Source organism: Lissotriton vulgaris, chromosome 11 (genome assembly GCF_964263255.1).
Source record: "Lissotriton vulgaris chromosome 11, aLisVul1.2, whole genome shotgun sequence".
NCBI classification, from domain to species: Eukaryota; Metazoa; Chordata; class Amphibia; order Caudata; family Salamandridae; genus Lissotriton; species Lissotriton vulgaris.
Genome location: NC_141699.1, coordinates 175,569,109 through 175,595,964, shown reverse-complemented (window position 1 = coordinate 175,595,964; position 26,856 = coordinate 175,569,109). Strand labels below are relative to the sequence as shown.

Genomic DNA, 26,856 nt, shown 5'->3' with positions numbered 1-26,856 from the left:
ACCATAAAAAGTGAGCAAAGTGATAAAACAGCATACATTATGGATTAATAAATGCATGCTTAAAAAACACTCCACTGATAAAACAGATGCCCATTTTGGATCCTGTACAGAAAATGTGCCCAGCATTTTGAAGGGGGGAAAAGGAGGCAAATGATTAAACCAGCGGCGATGGAATATATCAGTTGATGTGTTACAATCGGCAAGTATCTAGAGAAATAGGAGCCATATTTATATAAATCACTTAAAAGAAAATTTAGACTATTTACAATAAAATCCAGTTCATTGAAGGTAAATCTGTATACAAAATATTATAAAACTAAAAACCAATATCTTAAGCAGCAATATAGAAGTCAAATATACAAATGTTCTGCCGAAACACATTTTATGACTTTATTCCATTTTGGATGAAAGCCCATCTCCTTCGCCAAATTGTGTTTAGATATCGTGAAACGGCGAACACAATAGGTTTAGACGTGTCGTATTTTAAGACCCGGAAAGCCTCCCTACAATGGTCGATGCCCAAATTGCGGTAGAGCAGTACAAACATTACATAATTGGCTGTGCAAACTTAGGAATCCCTACAAAAACCTGGATATATTTGGTATTGCTTCGACCAAGATGTTCACAATGACACTTTGGTTGAGAAGCTCTGTAAAATACTACGGCCTTTTGTTAAAATAGACTTTGGTGTACAATTAGTTGTTCCCATATGGGTTGCACATATAAATAACCATCAATGTGTTGATAAAATAATATCATTTGTATGGGTTTGTATCAATACAGAATTGGAACAAGTGTATGCATGACACAATATTTAAAAAAACAACTGTGCACAAACAGACAGGCAGTGAATCCTTCTGATGGATACTTCCGCCTGCAGATTCCTCACCTTTTGAATAACCCAGATGCCAGTCTGGATCCTGAAACTCATCAATAGCTCTCCCACTCCAGTAGGAGGCACAGGCTCCACGTCAAAGATGCTTCATGGCATAACTGGAGCCATAATGCGCCCTCGTTGGTGTAAAGACGTTAGTTCCCTTCTTTCCACGCCATTGATCCATTGCGTAGCTCTCCATCCCCAGGAGTGTCAATGTTGTTGATGTTTTTCTTCAAAATATCTTACTTTGGTGCAGTTTTACATCAAAATGTAGCTGCCTAAGCAGCCCGATTCCGATTTAAAACCATGTTAAGACTGCATTGCCCAGATGTCCAAAACTGATCCTCACAACATCTACCATTGGTGCATAGGATCGGACTACGATGTCCCCCAAAGTTCCCCAAGAAAGAGAGGCCAAGATGTTTATGGCTAGAGTGAGGGATGAGTGATGTGGCTAGCTTAAGTCTCGACTGAGATCAAAGTCCCAAAAGTCTCCACACAAGAAGAGAAGGCACTAGTCTCGCCATCACACATCAAGAAGCAAGACGCCACAACCTACTACTTGACCTGGCGTCGGATCAAGAACAAATGGAGAAAAACTTGGAGGACCCAGCATCTGAGACAGTGCCAGTTCCAGCCACTGAACTGTCTGCTGCTCTGGATCCGAGGCCCGAGTCGTCTCAGCCATACCCAGAGTTTCCCACACCTGGGACGAATCAAGGCATGTTCCTGAGCACAATATTCACCATGTTTAGCAGAGCCATAATCTCCATTGGAACGCTGGCTGGCTGGCTCCATGGGCCAAGTGGCCTATTCGGAATTGTAAGCATGCTTCTCACTTGTGAGGGTCTCAAGGTGCTATGGGGGGGAATGTAAGCAGCTCCGTTCAGTCAAAGAGCCAGGTCTTGAGTGACTTCCTGAAGCTCTTCAGAGAGGGGGCACATCTGATGTCGACCTGGAGCTCGTTCCAGGTCTTGGCCGTGATGTAGGAGAAGGCCCTTTTGCCCGTTATGCCTCTGCGGATGCACAGGGTTTCAGAGAGGTCAGCAGATCGGAGGTTTTTCTTGGGTACGTGGAAGAAGATTCTCTCGTTAAGGTATTGGGGTCCGGAGTTGTGGAGGCATTTGAAGGCGTGGGTAAGTATCTTGAAAGTTATTCTCTTCTCGACAGGGAGCCAGCGGAGGTCTCACAGGTTTTGGGTGATGTGCTCTTGTCGAGGAATGCCAAGGACGAATCTGGCTGCCATGTTCTGTATGGTCTGCAGTTTGTTGAGCAGGGACTTGTTGAGTCCTGCGTAGAGGGCGTTTCCGTAGTCTAGTCTGCTGGTTATGAGTGCGTGGGTGATGGTTTTTCTTGATTCGGGGGGGGTGGTCTGTTTGAAGGTCTTGCAAACGATGCAGAGGGTGTTGAAGCTGGTAGAGGAGATTGCATTGACCTGTCGGGTCATGGAGAGGGAGGAGTTGTGTACAGTGCCAAGTTTCCAGGCGTGATCGGCGGGGGTGGCGGGCTGCCGAGGGTGGTGGACTACCAGGTGGTGTCCCAGGAGTTGGGGGAGTGTCCGAGGACCTCTGTCTTCTCCAAGTTGAGCTTTAGTCCATGATGCTACGTCCTTCATACCTTCCTAAAAGCTGAGTCTTGGTGAGGGAGAGGATGAGCCGGGTGTCATTGGTGTAGGAGACTATATGTTGAGTCCGTGCTGTTTGACGATGGTGACGAAGGGGGCCATGTAGATGTTGAAGAGCGTTGGGCTGAGTGATGATCCTTGGGGCACTCTGCTGTTGATCTCTGTAGGTTCTGAGAGGAAGAGTGGCAGCCTGTTTCTTTGGGTCCTGCCGGTGAGGAAGGACCGGAGCCTTTCGCGGGCAGTACCCTGTATGCCAGCTTCATGGAGTCTGGAGATGAATGTGCGGTGGGAGACGGTGTTGAAGGCTGCAGAGAGGTCGCGCAGGATCAGGGCTGCAGCGTGAACTTGGTTGAGGAGGGTGTGAGAAGGTGGCCTGATATGCAGTGCTCACTATTCTAGTGAACACTATGTATCAGTCCAACAACCCTTATTGATGATTGGTTGTAAGTCAACCTTATAGACCAGCTATCCTAGTAGCGTGGATACGAGCAGTCTAAAGCTAAAGACTCGAGAGGGCGTGTTAAGCCAGCTGTTATACCATCACATATACCCCTTGAACACCAAGTGAAAGGACACCACACAAGTGTTATGAAAATAAACAGGGTATTTATTAGAATCACAACAGCCCTGTACTCTTTATGAGGACAGGGTACTAAGCACAAAACAAAACTCTTACGAAAATACTTAAGTTAGCACAGTATATACAAATGCCCGAGGGGCACGGAAAACCATATACTCTGAAAGTGGAATGCGAAATTACTAGCAGGTAAGTACCTTACTAATAGGCTTTGGAATCGCTAGGACTTGACTATAGAATCTTTAGATTACTTCTAGGAGGCCCAGGGGACTCGGGTGCAGAGTGTGCACTCTCATGCGTGATGCGGGACAAAGTCTATGGTAGCTAGTAAAGACAAAGTTAGTGTTCTCGGGCGAACCCGACCTGGTAGGAGGAAAACGAAAGTGGATTCTGACCCTTGGATAGTGAGGCTATGCTGGGGCACCGAAATGCCGACGTTACCTAGCCCAGGGGCTGCAGCTGCATAGGTCTCAAAAGACGTCGGGAATCCTCGTAGACGGACCAGGAGCCTGGAAGAAAGATGCTGGCAGGCGACCAGTGAAGAGAGTTCGAAGTGATCCAAGCCTGGATCTTGAAGATGGATGACACCTGAAAGCAGAGGGGACCAAGTTTGTGACTACTAGCCAGTAGTCAGGTGGCACCAGGAGGGCACCGGATGGTAGTCACCTCGCCTAGGTGAGTGGGCGACGCTGTGCTCTGCAGATCTCACGGACCAGGAGGCGTTGTCGGCGACCAAGATGGAGGAGCGAGCTGTCCCACGATGGATGAAGCTGTCGGCGTCGCTGGACCCAGGATTGGGCAACAAAGCCTTGGCTAATTCAAGCCCACGCGGTGGACCTAAAATGGCGTCTTGAGTGGACTAGGAGGGTCCGGGGTGCTCCTCTTTTGGAAGGGAGCAAGGGCCAGTCTGGAGCAACCAGACCAGCAGCAGTGATGTCGTCAGGCGTCGTTAAGAAGGCCACAAGCCAGCGGGCTAGTAGCCAAACAACGCGGTGAGCAGCAAAAAGCAGAAGGGCCCCACGCAGATCATGGAGATGCTGGGAGGCTGTACTTCGGTGCTGGAGCTGCTCAGGGTCGGGGCTTCTCGGACCCCAAAGCACTCACCATAGGATCCCTCGGCGGTCGTGCTGGAAAGAAGTCATGCAGTCTTGAAGATGGCCGGTCCCTCGAGGTCTCGTCGCACTCACGGTTCTCAGCTTTGCTGTAGAGGTGAGTAGAGGTCAGAGGTGCCAGGGAAGCCGGTTCTCGTCGAGCTGGGCAGTCGGATTCCGGAGGAAGGACTTGCAGCAGACCGCAGTGTTCTTAAGATGGTGCCTGCGGATGCAGGGTGACTACTCCTTAGTCACAAGGGAGAATCTTGAAGAAGGAATCTTGAAGTCCTTTCGTAGAAAGTCGTGTCTTGATTCCAAAGATGATCTAATTTGGAAGGGGGCCAGCTCCTAACTTTATACTAGAAAAAGGGGCTGACCCGGTGACTAGGTCCTGCCTATGGGTGGGACTAGGAGGGGGGTGGTTACACCCCTCTCCCATGCCGGACTTTCCCCAGGCCAGGGGCTGGTGTGCCCCTGGAACTGGTTCTGGCCGGCCTATGCGTAGTGAGCACCGGGGTGCCACTCAGCAGTCACCTTCCTGTAAAGCCCTGCCTACCCAGGATACACAAAACCCTGTCTGGGATGGTGCTAGCACCGCCCCGGACAGGAAACCCTTTCGTATGACACCTTACTCGACATGTTTTGATAAAGCAATACCAGAGATAGCATATAACCGCGAGGATTATAATGCACTTAAGAGTATATGGTATGCGTTTTCATGGAACAGCTATTAGGACTTGGTTCCGCAAGCTGCAAACGGGCTCAGCTCATGCCAGAGCACCATTTCACACGATTCCAAGCACTCTGCCTTCAGGATTGTCAAGGCCTGCCATAGGAGTGACTGATAGGAATCTGTGTGTCCATTTTTAGGGTTAGATATAGGTATACTATATCTAAAGCAAGGGGTGATTACACCACCTTGCCCCAGCTGTCGTGCAGCCAGTTGTGTCAGATTTAGATGGCCATCCAGGGGTGGCATAATACATGCTTCAGCCCCTGGTAGGCCCTGGGTACACCTATGCCCTGAGTTACAGGGTCTGATAAGGTGGCCCAGTACCAATTAGAAATGTACCTAAGGTACATGGAATCCATTTTTACAGAGAGAGAAGTAGGCCTGGGGTCCTGATTGGCAGGGTCCCAGGTCGACTATGTCAAAAACCAGCTAAAACACAGGGCAAAAAGTTGGGGGCAACCATAGTCAGGATTTACCTTCCTACAGAGGGTGCGGATGTCATCTGTGGCGGCGAGTAGGGCGGTCTTGGTGCTATGGTTGCCGGGGAATCCGGCTTGGGAGGGGTCAAGGATGGAGTTCTCTTCAATGAATTTCGTAACTTGGGCGTTGACTGTCTTCTCAGTGACTTTGGCCGTGAAGGGAAGGCGGGAAATGTGTCGGTAGTTCTTGAGGTCCGAGGGTCTGCCAAGGGTTTCTTGAGTGGTGGCTTGACCTCTGCGCGTTTCCAATCGTCAGGGAAGGTGCCGGTTTCGAAGGTGGTGTTGATGGTGTGTCATAGTTCCGGCGTGATCGCAGTGGCAGCACTGTGGAAGATGTGCGGAAGGCAGGGGTCTGTGGGTGCTCCTGAGTGGATGCCTTTCATGGTAGATTTGGTGTCTTCGGTGGTGGTTAGGGTCCACGCGGAGATGTTGGGTTGGCTGGCATTGTAGGAGGGGGGGTGGTTTCAGAGTCCAGGGTTCGTTCGTTGAAGTTGTCGTAGAGGGACTTGATTTTCAGATGGAAGTAGGTGCTGAGCTTTTTGCTGAGGTCCTGGGAAGGGGTGATGTCTGTGGCCTCGCTGGCAAGTTTGGTGTATTCTTGGATGATGCAGGAGAGTTCTTTCGAGTTGCGGGCGGTGGCAGCGATCTTGTTCTGGATGAGAGTTTGTCTGGTTGATCTGACGAGATGGTGGTATTCTGTCATGGCGTTCCTGTATGTGGTGCGGTCTTCCAGCATTTTGCTGTTTAGCCAAACCTTCTCTAGACGTCTGTATATGCGCCTGGGGCGTTGTCTGTCAGAGTTGCGGAGGGGGGCGATTTCGTCTGCACAGTTGGAGATCCATCTGTGTAGTTCTTTGGCAGGGAGGTTGTCATTGGTCGAAGTTGAGGGGGCATCATGGTTGAGGGTGGAGTTGAGGTGCTCCTCGGTGACTTCGCTCCAGTTCCTTTGCAGGGTGCAGGTTTGGGCGCGGTGAGTTTGTTGACGTGCAAGTGTACGTAGCGGTGGTCCATCCAGAGGGGTTGCGTACCCATCACGCTGTTCCTCTCATTGCCCCTGGGATCATGGGCGAATACTGTCTCGAATCCAATGCCAAAAGCGGGGTCAATGCCGAGAGTGACTTCACCCCTATTGGTCATTCCACATCCTGCTGCTTCAGAGTTAAACCCCCAACATCTATCCTGCACAGCAGATGGCACTGCATATGATTCTGCTGGCACTGCAGACAGCATCACCACTGCAGACATCGCCCCAAACACTGTCTCCACCTCCTCTGGCACTGCATCTGACTCAGACAGAGAATCTGCCACTGATGCCCCACCGCTCCAGAAGGAGCACAAAGAGACTAATAGAGGAAGGCAGATATTTCTTCGGAGACACAGACCTTCAAGATGACTCCAGTTCAAACGATAAGGGGATGGCACATTGGATCTGGATTTTGCTGGTTTGAAAGATGTTGGTATGATTGATACCTCCCTGGGGTAGGAACTGCTATCTCTGACTGAAACTCCCCCCACTGGAGGTGAGTTCCTATCATACGGTCATCAAATAGTCAGTAGAAATGTTGGATCTGCAACTGCTAGCCACAGAAGCTAAGTCACACATTGTGACTACGGTCCTGCATTCCACCTCCCACATTGCACAACCTTTGTTTCAAATCAGTGAAGCACTGACGGAGCCCATACTGGCAATATGTGAAAAGCTGACAAACTCAACTGTTGTTTAAAGACCATTTACCCTGTGAATAAACCAGTTCCTGCAGATCCCACCTTCCTTTCAGGTGGATATCCTAGTTGTGCAGGCTTCTTGCTCATCAAAGCTGATTCCTGGTTCCTTTCCCTCAACACCATCAGACTGGGAATAAAAGAAAATAGAGCAGTTTGCCAAGAAGATGTTTTGTATGGGGAGCGTCGCACTCAAGTCTATTAATGGCACCGGTCTTCTTGATATGTGTATGCCCTGTTGTATTCAGTTCAAAACAGTTATTCCCATTTTATTGGGTGACCTGCAAGTACACTTTACGGAGCGGATCGGAGTTGAACAGGCTGCTGCTAAGCAGGTGGTACAGTTAGGTCGAACAAAGCAAACGCAGGGAGATGATGGACGGAACGCTGAAACTTTTAAGACACTCAGATCTGAGCTGAATCCATCATCGTTCTTTAGCTCATTCGCCACCCCAGTTAAGACCCAGCCATATGCAAATCAGTCTTGACCTTGTTCCTGATGGGACAGTCCTGCCCGAACTGCCAAGCCAGGTATTCCTGGACCGGTAACAAGCATTCTTGGACCAGTTTTGGGGTAACACCCCTCATCAGCCAGGCTAATTAGTGGCAAAGTGAGCTGGGGGTGAGAGTCTTAAAAGTTTCAGTACTCCGGCCATCATCTCCTTGTGTTTGTTTTGTTCACCCTAAGTTGGCAGGGTATGTCCAGATGTGGGTCCCTTGCTCACTTTGCCACTGGATTCAAACTAGCCTGGCTGATGATGGGTGTTACCCCGAAACTAGTCCCAGGAGGCTTATTTCCAGTCCAGGAAAGGACTGGCTTGGCAGTTTGGGCTGGACTGTTCCCTTGAGGAACAGAGTCAAGACTGATTTGCATATGGCTGGGTCTGAACTGGGGTGGCGAAGTGAGCTAAAGAATGCTGATGGATTCAACCCAGATCAGTGACTAGGGTGAGTGTCTGAAAAGTTTCAGTGCTCCGTCCCTCATCTCCTAATGTTTGCTTTGATACTGTTAGGTCAGCATACTGCTGATTCATTGGTTAGAGCCAAGGGTGCATCCAGCACCTTATGTCACCATGAGTGGTTATAGAGTTTGGGTTTTCGCAAGACACATTTACCACATTCATGGATCTTCCGTTCGATGGATCTCGTATCTTTGATGCTAAAGCCAACTCTGCATTGAAGAGATTTAGAACAACAAGGACACTATTAGATCCATTGGTCTCCAAACCGAAGACTACCATCAGTTTGGGACACTTAGGGCTTCAGCAGGAGCTTTTCATTTCGAGGTCGTCAGCAGTTCACCAGTCAGCAACAGCAGTAACAATAGACAAACCCCCTCTATAAACAATATTGTGGACGTGGCAAAAGATGAACACTGGCACTCCACTTCTTTCCTCCCCCCTCTTCCTCTTCCCCCTCTTCCTCTTCCCCAGCCATTGCAGGGATAGCAGCCTTAGTTCAACCTTACCCATACACGCTCTACCCATTGGAGAACGGTTGTCCTCCTTTCCACAATCTTGGAGGCCAATTGCATCAGACCTTTGGACCCTGAAAATTGTGAAACAGGTTACTTCCTACCCCAGCATCAATAATCAGTGTGGAAAAGTTTCAAAACTGACCTTTTTCAGGCAAAGATGTCATGAATCTCACAATTCCATCACCTCATGATTAGTTTGATAGCTTGATATAGTAGGATACTCACAGTCAGAATAAACTGGTGTTATGCACAGGTGAATGTAAGGCACTAGGAGAATGCAACATTCCATGAGGCCAAAAATGCAAAAACTCACTCTGTCCCTTTGATTAGGAGATTTTACAAAATTGGAAACCATTTAATCTATGTTAAACAATATTTTCCTGGCTGGGATCCAGAACTGCACAGATAAACTGAATGAGCTACTATGCAAGGTTTCTTCTCATGTAGAAAGAACGTCTCCTTGTGTGAAATCACGATTGTACTGGAGAGACTCCTAAATGGCATCTCTGGTGAGGGAGGCTACAGGAGCCAGTCCTTCAATGAGGGTAGAGTATTGGGAATGTCATTGACAATGAAGATAAATAACAGCCTTCAAAAGTATCTTTGTGAACACTCTCTAGGCCGAAGGCAACACAAAGGGAAGGACCTTCGACTGAAAATGTGTACCACCCACTGTATATCTCAGCTGTCTTCAGTGGTGCTTGGAAATTTGAACATGGAAGTAATCATCTTGAAGGTCGAGTGAAACCAAATTGGCCTCCTGTAGCAGGGCCTGAAGCACTTGTTGCAAAGTTAGCATCTTGAAGTATTTAATCATTCAGGCAAAATCCAGGATTCGGAATAAGGAAATATCCGGAATAGCCACTATGACTTCCGTCTGGCCACTGCACTAATATGATAGCTCCTGTTTGCAATAGTGAGAATATATGCAGGTGCCACTGGTTTGATGATCTCTTTTTTCTCGTTTGAAAGGATCCACCTGTTCTACAACCAGAGAGCTGTTGGGTATAAATACAAAGGAACCATAGGACTTTTTCTATAGGGATTGTAGCACAGGATGGAGATGAGTAACTTTCTTGATTCTCTTGTCCTTCACTTCTGCCCCTAACAGAAAGAAAATGCAGCTATTTCTGGAACCACGCTGCAGGTAGACACTGGTTTTCAAACTAGTGACTACAACCCCTGAAACACTAACACTATGAACGGTGGAGTTAAACCTAGTGCAGAAGCAGTTGTTCATATTTTTTGAAAGATAAATCTCCTCTTTCCCCATATAATCTTTGCCTCTTGTCCTTCACCTCTGCTCTAAAGGGAAGAAAAGGCAACCATTGCAGGAACTGCATGCAGGTTGTCACTGGTGTTCAAACTGGTGACTACTACCCCTATATTTATGAATGAAGAAGTTAAACCTAGCACACAAGCTATTGTTCACCTTTTTGTAAAACACTGAACCAACAATATTCTGCATATAATTTTTGCCTGTTGAAAGGCGTATCCTGCCATTGGGCTTACACATCACCAGAGAGCCCAGTTTTACACAAGGGCCTTCTAAACACTTCACTTGAAATACCCATATCGAAAGCACAAGCTATACCTGTTTGCATTGATTGGGGGGACTCTGCCATTCACTCCCGGATTAGCGCTTTGAAAGGTCTCATTTATGATTTTGGTAAATTAGGCGATGCTTAGGCAAATATCTTATGCAAAAAAGAAATATACATCTGAAAGAGACACGTTAGTGATAGATTCCTTACCTTAGAATATCCCCAGGCGTAAGACTGGATCCGGAAACTTTTGCGTAGCGGTACCCTTGCGCGTCGGTAGGCGTCGTCTGCGGCTCCGCGCCTGTCGTCGGCGTCGTGGGCGCGGTGATGACGTCGTCGGGGTACTTAGATGCCGCTTCCGCGTGCTGACGTCATTTCTTCGTTTTTCCGCGCCAGCCAGCGCAGATCAGGAAAAAGCAGTAACCCAGTCAATTTTTGACGAACTTTTTTGGGATCATTTTTGATCCTTCTCGAAGTCTTGCGACTCCGATCGGTGCCGTAGGGATGCCTGGTTTCAAGCATTGTGAAGATTGCAACCGCACCATGTCGGTCACGGATCCTCACCACCTGTGCCTGACAAGGCCTGCTCCGACTGCCAGGCGGGAGCGGTCCCGCAGGCGACTCGAACTCCGGCAGTCGGCCGCGTGAGGTCCCAGTCCCGGTCCCACGGGAGGTCGAGGGACAGGTCGCGGGGACGGAGCCACCAAAGCTCCGGGAGTCGGCACCACTCCTCCGGGTTGAAGTCGTCGGGTAAGAAGCACAAGAAGTCGAAGAGGCGTCAACGCTCTTCTGACTCCCCCCGACGCACGCGCGATGCGGCCGGGGGTTCGGGTGACACCGCCCACACGGCTCCTTCGGCGTCGCGGGCGTCCCGTCCCGCCCCACACCCTCCGGTCCCTGGGCGAGACGCGACGCCGGAGGAGATTGAGCGCTTCCTCATGGCCATAAGGTCCCTTTCTCCTCCGACGGGCTCCGCGGCGCCTCCGGGCCCAGCGGACCCGTCTTGGGCCCCTAGCGGGTCAGGGGCTTAGGCCCCGACGCCGTCGGGTTCTTCGGCCCCAACGCCGCTGGCGCCTTCGAGCCCGGCGCCGCAGGGTTCCACGGTCCCGACACCGCCGGCGCCTTCGGGCCCGGCGCCGCAAGGTCAAGCGGCCCCGGCGCCTTCGGGCCCGGTGCCGCGGGACGCCGCTGGACCTTCCTCGGGCTCTGGATCGTCACCGGTGGACCTTACGACCCCCCCCGGCGTCTGTCCGTCAGGTGTCGCCTCGGGCGGCGCCGCCCCCGATTCCTCCTTTGCTCCGGTTCCGGCGTCGGAGCGGCGCCGCATCTGACGCCGTTTGGAGATTTCCACTTCTATGAACCGGCCCCATTGATTAACGACCCTGAGTATCAGGAGATGGGTGATGAGGAGGATTGGGAGGGGTCTGAAGACCCTCTGACCAGGGAGTGTCAGTCTCAAGAGGACTGGGCAGGAGACCTTGGGGATGCCAGTGGTCTGGACACTTCCCCAGACACTGCCTTTGTCTCACCTCCTACCGTGGCTACGGAGGAGGGGGCAACCTATAGCATGGTGTTGACGAGGGCAGCCAAGGCCTTGGGCCTTGAGCTCCCCGTCGCGGCCCTGAGTACTAACCTCCTCACAGAGGTCCTTAAACCGCAGTCAAGCTCGGCCGAGCCTCTGCTGCCGTTTAATGAGCCCTTGACCGACGTTCTTTTGGGCACCTGGTCCAGGCCCGCTACGGGTTCGCCCATAGATAGGAGCGTGGCCAGACGCCACCGCCCGGCCCCGGGCGACCCATGTTTCCTGTCCACCCACCCCACCCCGAGAGTCTGGTCATCCAGGCCTCCAATTCCCAGACCGCATTCCCGTCGGCTCCTCCGGACAGGGAATCCAAGAGGTATGAGAATTATGGCAAGAAAATATTCTTCTCCCTTAGTTTGGGACTGCGGTCTTCCAACACCGCATGCCTCTTGGGCCGCTACACCCACTCTCTGTGGGAGACGGTGGCGGAAGATCTGCCAGAGTGCCCGTTGGAGGTACGGTCCAAACTCGGCCAAGCCCTTGTGGAGGGCCGAGATGCAGCAAGGTATTCTATCCGGTGTGGGCTGGATACCACCGACTCGCTGTGCAGAGCAATGGCAACGACGGTGGCAGTGAGACGCCATGCCTGGCTGAGGTCCGCCAACTTTTCGGCAGATGTCCAGAACACTCTCATGGACATGGCGTTTGATGGCCGTCGCCTTTTTGGCGACAAGGCAGACCACGCGCTTGAGCGCTTTAAGGACTCCAGGGCTACGGCCAAGTCCTTGGGCATCTCGGCCCCGCGCCAGCAAACGGCTGCTTTTCGCTCCTTTCGTGGCCAAGGAAGGGGCGTCCCCACACGTGCAGCCAGCCACTCGCCGCAGACTAACATCCAGCGCGGTGGCGGCCGTGGGAACCGCCGTGGAGGCGGTCGGGGACAAAGGCGAGGTCAGTCCACACCTTCCCCCCGCAGCATCCGCCTCTAAACCCTCCTAGTCCGTGCTTTCAGGCCCATGTGACGCCAGTGGGTGGCAGGGTTCGCCATCACCACTCCCACTGGCGCACCATCACGTCGGACAGGTCGGTGCTGCAAATCGTCCCAAGGGGCTACTCCCTCCCCTTTGAGACGACTCCTCAAGCCATGCCACCGCAACACGACCGCGTATCGGGGGATCACTTGTGGCTTCTGCAGGAGGAAGTTTCGGCCCTCTTGGCCAAGGGGGCCATCGAGCGCGTTCCTGGGCCGGAAGTAGGGCGTGGTTGCTACTCCCACTACTTTCTGGTACCCAAGAAGGGCAAAGGGGGCCTACGCCCTATCTTGGACCTGAGGAACGTCAACGGCTTCCTCCGGAAGGAGAAGTTCAAGATGCTGACTCTGGCTCAGGTCTTAGCTGCCCTGGACCCAGGAGACTGGATGGTAGCGTTGGACTTGCAGGACGCGTATTTCCACATCCCCGTCCTGCCGGCCCACCGGCGTTACCTGCGGTTCACGGTAGGCCACGAGCACTTTCAGTTTACCGTGCTCCCCTTCGGCCTTACCAGCGCCCCACGGGTGTTCACGAAGGTGATGGCGGTGGTCGCAGCTCATCTGCGCCGGTTAGGGGTCTCAGTCTTCCCCTACCTCGACGACTGGTTGTTGAAGGCGGGCTCGCCCCAGACAGTCGTCCACCACCTCCAGACTACGGCAGACCTCTTGCACCAGCTGGGGTTCTCCATCAATGTGCCGAAGTCACACCTGTGTCCCTCTCAGAAGCTCCTTTTCATCGGAGCGGTTCTCGACTCGGCTCTGTTTCGGGTTTACCCACCCGAACAGCGGGTTCGAGATATACAGGCTCTGATTCCAATCTTCCAGCCTTTATCCCGAGTTTCGGTCAGGTTGACGCTGCGGCTTCTGGGGCTGATGGCCTCCTGCATACTACTGGTGCATCACGCCCGGTAGCGGATGCGGGCTCTGCAGTGGGACCTGAAGTTTCAGTGGGCCCAGCATCAGGGCAACCTGAACCATGTCATGATCTCGGAGGGCACTGCGAGACAGCTGCAGTGGTGGCTCACGGACCGCGATTGGGTCAGCGGCAGATCCCTCTCCCTTCCCCAACCGGAGCACGTAGTTGTGACGGACGCGTCCCTCAAGGGCTGGGGAGGCCACATGGGAGAGGCGGAGATCAGAGGCCTCTGGTCTCCGGCGGAGTCCCGGCTCCATATCAACCTTTTGGAGCTGCGGGCGATTCGTCTAGCACTGAAGGCTTTCCTCCCCTCTGTCCGAGGGAGTGTAGTGCAGGTGTTCACGGACAACACCACCGCCATGTGGTACTGCAACAAACAGGGCGGGGTGGGGTCGTGGACTCTCTGCCAGGAGGCTCTGCGCCTCTGGCAATGGCTGGAACATCAGGGCGTGACTCTGGTTGTTCAACACCTGGCCGGTTCTCTGATCGCCAGGGCCGACGAACTCAGCCGCCGGTGCATGATGGAGCACGAATGGCGTCTGAACTCTGACGTGACGCAAGGTCTCTTTCTGCAGTGGGGAGAGCCTTGGTTAGATCTATTCGCCAACGAAGAGAACGCGCAATGTCATCAGTTCTGCGCGTTGGAATGTCCAAGGCGGCACTCGCTCGGAGACGCTTTTCATCGCGAGTGGAGCTGCGGTCTGTTGTACCCAAATTGAAGGCCCCACCACAGATCCCAACTGTAGGAGCAGACTTTTTCTTGAATCATATCGACAAGGCGTATTTAAATAGATTAATTCAAGCCCTGTCACCATTTAGACAAGTTTTTTTCTTGGTACACTTATAATAAAGCAATATAGGTTGAACTGGAGTCTTTAGTGTTTGTTTTGTTCTCTTAAGTCTAAAAGGAGACTTAGACTTGTATTTCTCCATTACTAAAGCCACACAGAGTATGGGCTCCCACTCCATCCCTTTTTGTCTTCCCCCTAGTCATCTGGGTGCCTAAATAAATTCCACATTTGTAAGGCGTGAACATATCACCCCTAAGGGTATTAAGGCGCTGGGGGCTGTTAGGGATATTAAGAGTCACATGGTGCTAAGCTACCGCCAGCACCGGAGATCGAATCATGAGCCCTAAGCTCTGGAGTCTTTCGCTCTGGCCACTGCGCCACACCTCTCCCACTAATTAGTATGACTAAATACCATAAGATCTCTCAAAGCACAACATATATATATATTCCCACAAAGCTTCTAACTCCACCATCAAAGAAGTGCGCCACACACCAGATTGCTGCAGTATTGTGCGTTTATTCCAAACCCAAAATGAGGGCTTATTTCAAATTGTTTTCCTTACACGTTTCAACTGATCCATATTGGAAATGAGTTAAGGAAGCCTGACCCGCCCTCTTTTCATCAAGTAACTATAGTATGGAATGCCCAACCTTTTATTTATCTTGAAAGAAGTGCGTGGCAAGGGAATGCTAAAGGACACTTGTTCTTCTGCTGATGATTTCTGCAGTTGTTGGCGGTATAATTATGGACACAGCAATGATGACAACAATACGAGCTAATCGGTTGCTGCTTTGAAAAAGAACCAAATGTTTGTATTAAACTGCAAGGTCCCCGGAATTGAATAGAACGAATGGAAGAAGGAATTGCAGTGGTTAACAGAAACAGGATTTGAAAGACTTTTAAAGTTCATATCTGGAAATGTAGTAGACAAGGACTACGTTATAATGATGCATTCGTGTCTGGGCGTATAAAGAGATGTTACTACACCGCATATTCAAAGATGGCTCACCTTTGAACAAGGCTATGGATCAGCTGAAACGCGTAAGGAAAAATATTTGAAATAAGCCCTCATTTTGTGTTTGGAATAAACGCACGATATTGTAGAAATCTGAAAGAAACACGTTAGTATTAAATTTCTTACCTTAGAATATCCCCAGGCGTCAGTCTGGATCCGGAAACTTTTGCGTAGCAGTACCCCTGCGCGTCGGTAGGCGTCGTCTGCAGGCGTCCCCTGCGGCTCCGCGTCCGTCGTCGGCGTCGTGCGCCGTGATGACGTCGCTGGAGTATATAGACGCCGCCCCCCCGTGCTGACGTCAGTTCTTCTTTTTTCCGCGGCAGTAAGCGCAGATCCGAAGAGCAGTACTGCGGTCTTTTGACCAAGTTTTGTAAACTTCTTAATACTTTTTTGGTGCCGGTAGGATGCCCGGTTTCAAGAATTGTGACGGTTGTGACCGCACGATGTTGGTCACGGACCATCACCGACTCTGCCTCCGGTGCCTGGGCCCCGACCACGACGTGGACGCCTGTGTCGATTGCCGGGCCTTGACTAATAAGGCTAGACGGGAGCGGTCCCGCAAGCTGCTCGAGCTCCGGGTGTCGGCCCCGCGTCAAGAGCGGTCCCGGTCCGGCCGGAGGTCCAGGGAGCGTTCGAGGGAGCGGTCGCGGAGCCGTGCCGAGCGCTCCGGAAGTCGTCACCATTCGTCTGGTTCCTCAGGTAGGAAGCACAAGAAGTCGGGGCGTCGTCATCGTACCTCCGACTCCCCCCGACGCTCGCGCGACGCGGCCGGGGGCTCGGGTGACCCCACCCCCGTGGGTCCGCGAGAGTCGCCGGCGCGGCCTGCTCCATACCCTCCGGTCCCTGGGCTAGGTGCGACGCCCGAGGAGATTGAGGCGTTCCTCATGGCCATGAGGGCGCTCACTCCTCCGATGGGGCCTACGGCGCCTTCGGGCCCAGTGCTACCGTCCGGGGGCCCTAGCGGTTCGGGTGTCCCTGCCTCGACGCCATCGGGTGCTCCGGCCCCGGTGCCGCCGACGGCTCCGACCCCGGCGCCGCAGGGGCCTTCGGGGTCGACGCCGGCTGGTCTACCGGCCTCTCCGGCGCCGATTCCATCGGGGTTACCCCCGACGCCATCCCCGCGCGGCGTCGGTTCTCCGGTGCCGGCTCCGGGCGGCGGCGGCCCCATGCCCTCCCCGAATCCGGACGCGGAGTCGGACCGGCGTCGCTCGACGCCGGGCTCGACGCCGATGGGGCCTGTGAACCCCGAGGAGCCGGTCTACATTGTTGACTCCGAATATGGAGATGATGAAGAGTACGGAGAGGGTTGGGAGGGGTCTGAGGACACTCTGTCACGTGAGTGTCAGTACGACGTGGACTGGACAGGTGATTTGGGTGATGCCAGTGGTCTGGACGACTCTCCTAACCCTGGCTTTGTCTCGCCTCCTACCGTGGCATCGGAGGAGGAGGCTGCTTATTCAGTGGTGTTGATGAGGGCTGCCAAGGCCTTACACCTTGAGCTCCCCGTCGCGGCCGTGAGGCCTAACATCCTCACTGAGGTCTTCAAACCGCAGTCATGCCCACAGGAGCCACTGCTGCCGTTTAACGAAGCCCTGTCAGACGTTCTTTTGGGCACGTGGTCCAGGCCCTCTTCAGGTTCGCCTGTTGATAGGAACGTAGCCAGACGCCACCGTCCGTGCCCGGACGACCCCAAGTTCCTGTCCACCCATCCCACCCCTGAGAGTCTGGTGATCCAGGCCTCCACTTCCCAGACCGCATTCCCGTCGGCCCCGACCGACCAGGAATCTAAGAGGTACGACCAGTATGGCAAGAAGGTCTTCTCGTCCCTGAGTTTGGGACTGCGGTCTTGCAACACTGCTTGCCTCTTGGGCCGCTACACCCACTCTGTGTGGGATACGGTCGCGGAACTGCTGCCAGAATGCCCCATGGAGGTGCGAAGCTCGGCAAGGCTGTGGCTGAGGGCCGAGACGCAGCAAAATATTCCATACGGTGTGGCCTTGATACGACCGACTCGCTGGGCAGAGCGATGTCCACGACGGTGGCGATTCGTCGCCACGCCTGGCTGAGATCCGCCAACTTTTCGGCAGATGTCCAGAATGCCTTGATGGACATGCCGTTTGATGGCTGTCGCCTGTTTGGTGACAAGGCGGACCACGCGCTGGAGCGCTTCAAGGACTCCAGGGTCACGGCCAAGTCCTTGGGTCTCTCGACCCAGCGCCAGCAAACGGGTTCGTTTCGCTCCTTTCGTGGCCAAGGAAGGGGCGTCCCCACACGTGCTGCCAGCCACGCGCCGCAACAATCTTATCAACGCGGTGGCGGCCGTGGAAACCGCCGTGGAGGCGGTCGGGGTCAACGGCGGGGTCAGGCCACACCTCCCCCCGCAGCATCAGCCTCCAAATCCTCCTAGTCCGTGCTTTAAGGCCCATGTGATGCCAGTGGGTGGCAGGGTTCGCCATCACCACGTCCGCTGGCGCGCAATCACATCGTACAGGTGGGTGCTGCAACTCGTCCGAAGGGGCTACTCCCTCCCCTTCGAGACCAATCCTCTAGCCATGCCACCGCAGAACCACTGTGTGTCGGGGGACCACTTGACACTTCTGCAGGAGGAAGTTACGGCCCTCTTGGCCAAGGGGGCCATCGAGCGCGTTCCTGGGCCAGAAGTAGGGTGTGGTTGCTATTCCCACTACATTCTGGTGCCCAAGAAGGACAAAGGGGGCCTATGTCCTATCTTGGATCTACGGAACGTCAACGGCTTTCTCCGGAAGGAGAAGTTCAAGATGTTGACATTAGCTCAGGTCTTGGCTGCTCTAGACCCGCGAGACTGGATGGTAGCGTTGGACTTGCAGGATGTGTATTTTCACATCCCCGTCCTGCCGGCCCACCGGCGTTACCTGCGGTTCCCGGTAGGCCAGGAGCACTTTCAGTTTATCGTGCTCCCCTTCGGCCTTACCAGCGCCCCAAGGGTGTTCACAAAGGTGTTGGCGGTGGTCGCATCCCATCTGCGCAGGTTAGGGGTTTCAGTCTTCCCCTGCCTAGACGACTGGTTCTTGAAGGCGGGCTCGCCCCAGACAGTCGTCCACCACCTTCAGATGACGGCAGACCTCTTGCACGAGCTGGGGTTCTCCATCAATGTGCCGAAATCACACCTGTGTCCCTCTCAAAAGCTCCTTTTCATCGGAGCGGTTCTGGACTCGGCGCAGTTTCGGGTTTATCCGCCGGAACGGCGGGTCCGGGATATACAGGCTTTGATTCCCATCTTTCAGCCGCTATCCCGGGTTTCGGTCAGGTTGACGCTGCGGCTGCTGGGGCTGATGGCTTCTTGCATCCTTCTGGTGCATCACGCCCGGTGGCGGATGCGGGCTCTGCAGTGGGACCTGAAGTTTCAGTGGGCCCAGCATCAGGGCAACTTGTCCGACCGATCTCGGAGGGCACTGCGAGACAACTGCAGTGGTGGCTTACGGACCGCGATTGGGTCAGAGGCAGATCCCTCTTCCTTCCCCAACCGGAGCACGTTGTCGTGACGGACGCGTCCCTCCAGGGCTGGGGAGGCCACTTGGGAGAGGTGGAGATCAGAGGCATCTGGTCTCCGGCGGAGTCCCGGCTCCATATAAACCTGTTGGAGCTACGAGCGATTCGTCTAGCACTGAAGGCATTCCTCCCCTTTGTCAACGGGAGTGTAGTGCAGGTGTTCACGGACAACACCACCGCCATGTGGTACTGCAACAAGCAGGGCGGGGTGGGGTCGTGGACCCTTTGCCAGGAGGCTCTGCGTCTCTGGCAATGGCTGGAACGTCAGGGCGTGACTCTGACGGTTCAACACCTGGCAGGTTCTCTGAACGCCAGGGTGGACGAACTCAGCCGTCGGTGCTCGATGGATCACGAATGGCGTCTGAACTCGGACGTGGCGCAAGACCTCTTTCTGCAATGGGGAGAGCCTTGGTTAGATCTATTCGCCACAGAAGAGAACGCGCAATGTCATCAGTTCTGCGCGTTGGAGTTTCCAAGACGGCACTCGCACGGCGACGCCTTTCGGCGCGAGTGGAGTTGCGGTCTGTTATACACCTTTCCGCCTATACCACTTCTGCCCAGAGTGCTGAAGAAGATCAGGCGCGACCGGGCCCAAGTTATCCTTGTGGCTCCGGACTGGGCTCGAAGGTACTGGTATCCCGAGCTACTCAGCATGTCAGTCGGTCCCCCGATCCGCCTGCCCCTTCAGGAGGACCTTCTGTCGCAGCAGCAGGGGACGGTCCTCCACCCGAACCTGTCCAGTCTCCACCTCCATGCTTGGAGATTGAGCGGCGGCAGTTGAGGCCATTTGACTTGCCTCCTGAAGTCTGTGATGTGATTCTGGCTGCCAGACGTCCCTCCACAAAGTCGGTATACGCCTGTCGGTGGAACAGATTTGTGGCATGGTGCACAGCAAAGGCTGTGGATCCTCTCTCTCTGCCCCTCTTTCCGAGGTTCTTCTCTTCCTTCTTTCTCTTGCCCAGCAGGGCTCTGCTCTGGCCACTATCAAGGGCTACCTTTCTGCCCTTTCGGCCTTTCTGAGGCTGCCTGATCAACCTTCTTTGTTCAAGTCCCCTATTGTAACGAGATTCTTGAAGGGCATCACACACATGTATCCTCCTGTTCCGTTTGTGATGCCTCAGTGGGACTTGAACCTGGTTCTCACCTTCTTGATGTGTGCTCCCTTTGAGCCACTTCATTCCTGTCCTCTCCGTCTCCTGACTTTAAAGACGGCCTTCCTGGTTGCCATCACCTCTGCCAGGAGAGTGAGTGAGCTCCAGGCTCTTTCTGTCAAACCTCCTTTCTTGTCCATTCATCCTGACAAGGTGGTTCTGAGGACTAGACCTTCTTTCCTGCCCAAAGTAGTTTCTGCTTTTCACATCGGGCAGTCCATCACCCTCCCCTCCTTCTTCCCGCCTCCGCATCCTTCAAAGGATGAAGAGCGGCTCCATCGTCTGGACCCAAAACGTGCGCTTTCATTTTATATGGATCGCACACGCCAGTTCCGGGTGGATGACCAACTGTTTGTTGGCTACGTGGGTGCGAAGAAGGGACGGGCGGTACATAAACGGACCATCTCTCGGTGGGTCGTTCTGTGCATCAAAGCGTGCTACTCTTTGGCTCGGAAGAAGCCCCCTGTTGGGCTGAGGGCCCATTCCACTCGTGCCACGGTGGCTAATACTGCCCTGGGCCGGGGAATCCCCTTGCAGGACATTTGCCAGGCGGCTACGTGGGACTCGCTGCACACCTTTGCGAGGCACTTCTGCCTGGACAGTCAAGTCCGGAGGGATGGCTTCTTTGGCCGTTATGTCCTCCAGGACTTTCTGGTGTAGGAATGTATTGGTTCGCAGACCCACCACCGGGGTTGGTATTGCTGGGGTATCTATTCTAAGGTAAGGAATCTAATACTAACGTGTTTCTTTCAGATGAACAAGTTACTTACCTTCGGTAACGATATATCTGTAAGAAACATTAGTTAGTATTAGATTCCTTACCGACCCACCCATCCTCCCCGTTCTGCGAACCGATACCTAGGGTTAAGGACATCCCTTTCAGGGCCCTAGTTTCAAATGGCACCAGTGTTGGTTCTCACATGGCTGTGCGTGTTCTGGCGCGGAAAAGCTGTGTACAAAGAACTGACGTCAGCGCGCGGAGGCGGCGTCTATATACTCCAGCGACGTCATCACGGCGCACGACGCCGACGACGGACGCGGAGCTGCAGGGGACGCCTGCAGACGACGCCTACCGACGCGCAGGGGTACTGCTACGCAAAAATTTCCGGATTCAGACTGACGCCTGGGGATATTCTAAGGTAAGGAATCTAATACTAACTAATGTTTCTTACAGATATATCGTTACCGAAGGTAAGTAACTTGTTCATCTGGTGTGCGACGCACGTCTTTGATGGTGGAGTTAGAAGCTTTGTGGGAATATATATATGTTGTGCTTTGAGAGATCTTATGGTGTATAGTCATACTAATGGTGCTTCGTTCACATGCGCAGAGGCCGCCCTGCATGGGTCGGGCTTTTTGCGGAGAAAAACTGTTGGATAAATATATATATGTTTGTAGGAAGCAAATTTCTGATAGATACATCTGCCAGTGGATTCCTCACCTTGTTATTATCCCCCTGCGTCAGCAGCATACGGAAATTCTTTTTGTAGCTTTGCGCCGACGTGGTCCGACGTCACAGAGGCACGGCATCGCGCGCGACTCCGCTGACGTCACCGACACCATAATAGGCCCACGCCGGCGTGATGACATCAGTTCCCTTTTTTCCGCGTCGTCGACGCTAACGGTTTTGTGGGATCGTACAGTAGCTTTATAGTAACTTTGTTACTTCGTGATTATTTTCACTGTATCTTCGTCTTCTATCGAGATGTTTCGAAGAAGACTGGTTTTAAGGCTTGCGGGGAATGTGGTAAGACTATGTCCATAACTGACCCGCATGAATGCTGCGTCTGTTGTTAAAGCTCCGACCATGACGTCGAAGATTGTCAATCGTGCAAGAAAATGACTCCGAAGGTCCTTCGGGAGAGAGAGACGAAGCTCCTTGGCGCGAGGCTTAAGAACAAAAAAGAAAAGAAGTCTTCGAAATCTCGGTCTCGACGTTCGAGGTCTCGATCAAGGTCGAGATCGGAGTCGTCATCTGCCCATGCTTCAAAGTCTTGTAGGAAGAAGAATAAGAAGAGGGGTCTTGAGTCACGTAATCACTCAGGAAAGGACTCCAGTTCGCGACCGAAGTCGCAAGTGAGGCTTCTTCGAAAGGAAGTGGAGGTTTCGGCGTCGGAAGCTCAGGACACAGATGGTGAGGCTTTGCGTCTGAATGCGCCAGGGTCACCGAAGCAGCAAGCGAACCCTTCTCCGAATCCGTCTAATCCTTCTGGTCGGAAGGATGAAGGTGAGGTGGAGGAGGTTGGTGATGATGAGGTGCAAGTGCCAGCGGGTTCGTTGACCCCGGTGCCGCAGGTCGAGGAGGAGGTCGACGTTGTGACAACTCCGCCTCCTCGAGAGCAACCAGGTGGACCTTATCCAGCCTTCCCAGCTCCTGGTCAGGATCCATCCCAGTTCCTGAATGCAATGTTCGGAGTTCTGGTGCACCTGTTGGTCCCACGGGTTCTATGGCATTCAACTTGGGCGTTCCCCAGGCTTCTGCTCCTGCACCCTTCATGCCTTGTATGCCGGCTCTTACACCGCAATGGCATTTTCCGACGCCGGTGAAGCCTTCGACGCCGAAGCCGTCAACGCTGCACCAGTCGACGCCGATTCCATCGACGCCGGTGCGCACGACTCCGAGGCAGGATTCTGTTCGACCTCAACTTCGGGTTCAACGCCGGCTCCGGCCCCGGTGGAGTCGGTTCCGGATCCGTCGGCTTCCTTTACTAAGGAGAGGTCAAGGCGTGAATCCCAGATACTTTTGGAGGAAGAAAGGTATCAGTTTGCTGATGTTGAAGAAGGGGAGTTACAGGATTCTGATGATCCTTTTGATGACTTGAGAGAGGCCAGTGGGCTTGAACTGTCACCTGAGTGGGATTTGGCTTCTGTGTCAGATGTACCTTCAAAAGATGTGATGCCATATCATGCTGTTATTAAAAAGGCAGCAAGCTTATTGAATATCACTCTGCCCACTACGGAGTATAAGTCTAATCTTCTGACAGAGGTCCTACACTCACCTTCTTCAGTTATTGAGCCAATGCTGCCGTTTAATGATGCTTTGGCTGAACCCATCTATGAGGTCTGGAAGAAGCCTTTGACAGCTCCAGCTGTTTCAAGGTCTGTGCCCAGGAGGTATAGGGTTGTACCTAGTGACCCGGACTTTTTGTCAACACACCCTCTGCCTGAGAGTCTGGTTGTGCAGGCTGCCTGTGTGAGAAGTTGGCCCGATATGCAACGTTCGCTATTCTAGCGACCGCTATGTATCGTACCAACGACCCTTATGGTGTTTGGTTGTAAGTCAACCTATAGACCAGCTATCCTAGTAGCGTGGATACGAGCAGTCTAAGGCTAAAGACTCGAGAGGGCGTGTTAAGCCAGCTGTTTACCACACATGTACCCTTTGAACACCCAGTGAAAGGACACCACACAAGTGTTATGAAAATAAACAGGATATTTATTAAGAATCACAACAGCCCTGTACTCTTTATGAGGACAGGGTACTAAGCACAAACCAAATCTCTTTAGCAAATACTTCAAGTGCACAATTTAAAAACAAGTGTCCGAGGACACGGGAAGGTTAAGGTTTCGGGCGGACCCGATAAGGCAAGTCGGAAGCGAGGGACTCGGGACCCTAGAGTAAGGAGGCTATGCAGGCACCGAAATGCCGAGTTACCTAGCCACGAGGGCTGCGGCTGCACAAGTCTTACAGGCGTCGGGGTCTTCGCTGACGAGCCAGGAGCCGGAAGAAAAGGAGTTGCTGGCCGGCGACCAGTGCTGAATAGTTCGTAGAGATCCAAGCCTGGATCGGAGATTGAAGAAACCTGAAAGCAGAGGGGACCAAGTTCGTACTACTAGCCAGTAGTCAGAGGGTACCAGGAAGGCACCGGTTGGCCGTCACCTCGACCAGGTGAGTGGGCGACGCTAGGCTCGGCAGTCTCACGGACCAGGAGGCGTTGTCGGCGACCACGGCGGAGGTGCGAGCTGTCCCACGAAGGATGATGCGGTCGGCGTCGCTGGGCCCAGGATGGGGCAACAAGCCTTGGCAGTTCTCAGGGCCACGTGGTGGGCCTAAGATGGCGTCTTGAGTGGACCAGGAGGGTCCGGGGTGCTTCTCGCAAAGATGGAAGCAAGGGCCGGTCTGGAGCAACCAGACCAGCAGTGATGATTCTCGGATGTCGTCACAGAAGGGCACAAGCCAGCGGCTAGTGACCAGACAACGTGCTGAGCAGCGAGCAGAAGGGCCCCACGCAGATCGTGGAGATGCTGGGAGGCTGCACTTCGGTGCTGGAGCGGCTCAGGGTCGGGGCTTCTCGGACCCTAGAGCACTCACCAGAGAGTTACCTCGATGGTCGTGCTGGTTTTAAGAGCGTGCAGGTTCTGATGATGGCCGGTCCCTCGAGGTCTCAACGCACCCACAGGTCACAGCTGAGCTGATGACGTGGGTAGAGGTCAGAGGTGCCAGGGAAGCCGGTTCTCGTCGAGCTGGGCCGTCGGATTCCTTGAGGAAGGACTTACAGCAAACCGCAGAGTTCTTAGATGGTGCCCGCTGATGCAGGGTGACTACTCCTTAGCCACAAGGGAGAAATCTTGAGAAGAGTCTTGAAGTCCTTTCGTAGAAAGTATTCTTGATTCAAAGATGATCTAATTTGGAAGGGTCCCCGCTCCGGCCTTTATTCTAAAGAAAGGGGTGGGTACATGACTAGGTCCTGCCCTAAGGGTGGGACCAGGAAGGGGGGTAGTTACACCCCTCTCCCCTGCCGGACTTTCCCCAGGCCAGGGCTGTCGCCCCTGGAACTGGTTCTAACCGGCAGATGCGTAGTGAGCACCGGGGTGCCACTCCGCAGTCACCTTCTCGCAAAAGCCCTACCTACCCAGAATACACAAACCCTGTCTGGGACGGTGCGAACACCGCCCTCGACAGGAAACCCTTTGTCCAAGTGCTCCTCGCTGGAAGGACTCCCAGCAGCAGGAGGTCAGACTCGTGTCTGTGGTGGCAGCCTCCATTTTGTGGAGCTGAGGCTTTCGTTAACTTTAACCGGGGTTCACAGTTACGTACATGTCGTGTCCCTCTAGAAGGGCGGAATGCTAACCTCGTCGCCAGGGTTGGTGAGAGGGCAGCACCCCGATTCGTATGACACCTTACTCGACATGTCTTGATGACGCGACACCGAAGTTACCGATGTGGTACGCGTTATCATGGAACAGCCATTGGGTCTTTTCTCCGCAAGCTGCAACCGGCTCGGCTCGGGCCAGAACACAGTTCACACGAGCCCATGCACTCTGCCTTCAGGATTGTCAAGGCCTGCCATAGGAGTGACTGATAGGAACTCGGGTGTCCATTGTAGGGTTAGATATAGGCTACTATATCCAAAGCAAAGGGTGATTACACGACTTCGCCCCAGCTGTCATGCAGCCAGTTGTGTCAAATTTAGGAGGCCAGCCAGGGGTGGCATAATACATGCTGCAGCCCCTGACGGCCCTGGGTACACCTACGCCCTGAGTTACAGGGTCTGATAAGGTGGCCCAGTACCAATTGGAAATGCACCTAGGGTACATGGAATCCATTTTAAAGAGAGAGCAGTAGGCCTGGGGTCCTGATTGGCAGGGTCCCAGGTCGACTATGTCCAAAACCAGCTAAAACACAGGGCAAAAAGTTGGGGGCAACCATAGTCAGGATGTACCTTCCTACACAACCCCCCCCCCAAACGAAAGGAGATAAGGCTATCCTTGTCCAGGTAAGCCTCTATTACCTAAGTGGCCATATAAGGAAGGACCAGCTCTGGCTTGGTTTCCCCCTGTGTCATGGTCCACTAGGCAACCCCTCACCCTAAGGGTATCTGAGGGTCTCCACCATAGGGAATCTCTGTCTCTGGTGTGTCTTGGGAAAGAAGAAGGCTGATGCTGGGATGGAGTACTGAAGTGAGGCTCCTCTACCTTTGGGCTCAACTTCCTCCAATCACCATTCATCATGTGCGCCTTCCTTTCTTTAGCTGAGATGCACTGAGCTCTCAGGGTCAGCCTCTGGCTACCTAAAGCGGGAGGCTGAGTCCCTCTGTTTGGCTTACTGGAGGGACAGGTCAGGTCTGGGGTTTTGAGGCCCCATGTTTGGCTGTGCCCAACAGTGTCCAGCTGTGGGAGGTCCCTAACTACTTTTAAGGGGGATCCCTCAGGAGTCTGTTTTATTTTCACTTGGCTAGGTTTACCAGCTTCAGTGATCCTAATCTTCTGATTAAGGGGTTCTTTTGGACAGGGGGCCCTTTTGGGTCCACCACTGGCCTCCCTGATCTCTTCGGCCCTGGGCTGACTGAGGCAGGGTAGAGAGGTGCAGGTTACCTGCTCCAGACTGGGTCCCACCCGGGAAGGGTCCACTGCCATCAGGGGCTCTGCCAGGCTAGGCCTGACTACCTCTGGGGTAGTTCCTTCAACAGGGGTAGAGTCAGTTCCCTGAGGAGGCTGGCTCTCACCTAGTGTCTGGGAGGGGGAAGACTCTTCTTCCTCCTCAGTGCTCTCTGTTTGAGTGGAGTGATCCATTGTTTCAGGCTTCACAACCTCACTATCTGTCTGAGTAGAGGCTGAGACCATTTCAACCTTGCCAACCTTTTCAGGAGGGCACTCAGTCTGTGTTTGGGCTGTGACTGTCACAGCCCTCCTATCCTGTTCTGGAAAGTCTGTCTGAGCCTGGGCAGTGGCTACCACTGCCCTTCCAACCTTTTCAGGGAGGAATGGTGCTTGGACTGGGGCTGTAGCTATTACTGCCCCACTACCCTGTCTGGATAGGCCTATCATTCTGGAGTGAGTT

General features: G+C 53.4%; 1 protein-coding gene across 1 annotated transcript in view; it reads left to right on the top strand.

Moving 5' to 3' along the window:
* The window catches only part of HECTD4 (HECT domain E3 ubiquitin protein ligase 4), a 2,691,195-nt gene that overhangs the window by 2,085,478 nt on the left and 578,861 nt on the right, over window positions 1–26,856 (top strand). The gene's annotated exons all lie outside the window — the stretch shown is intronic.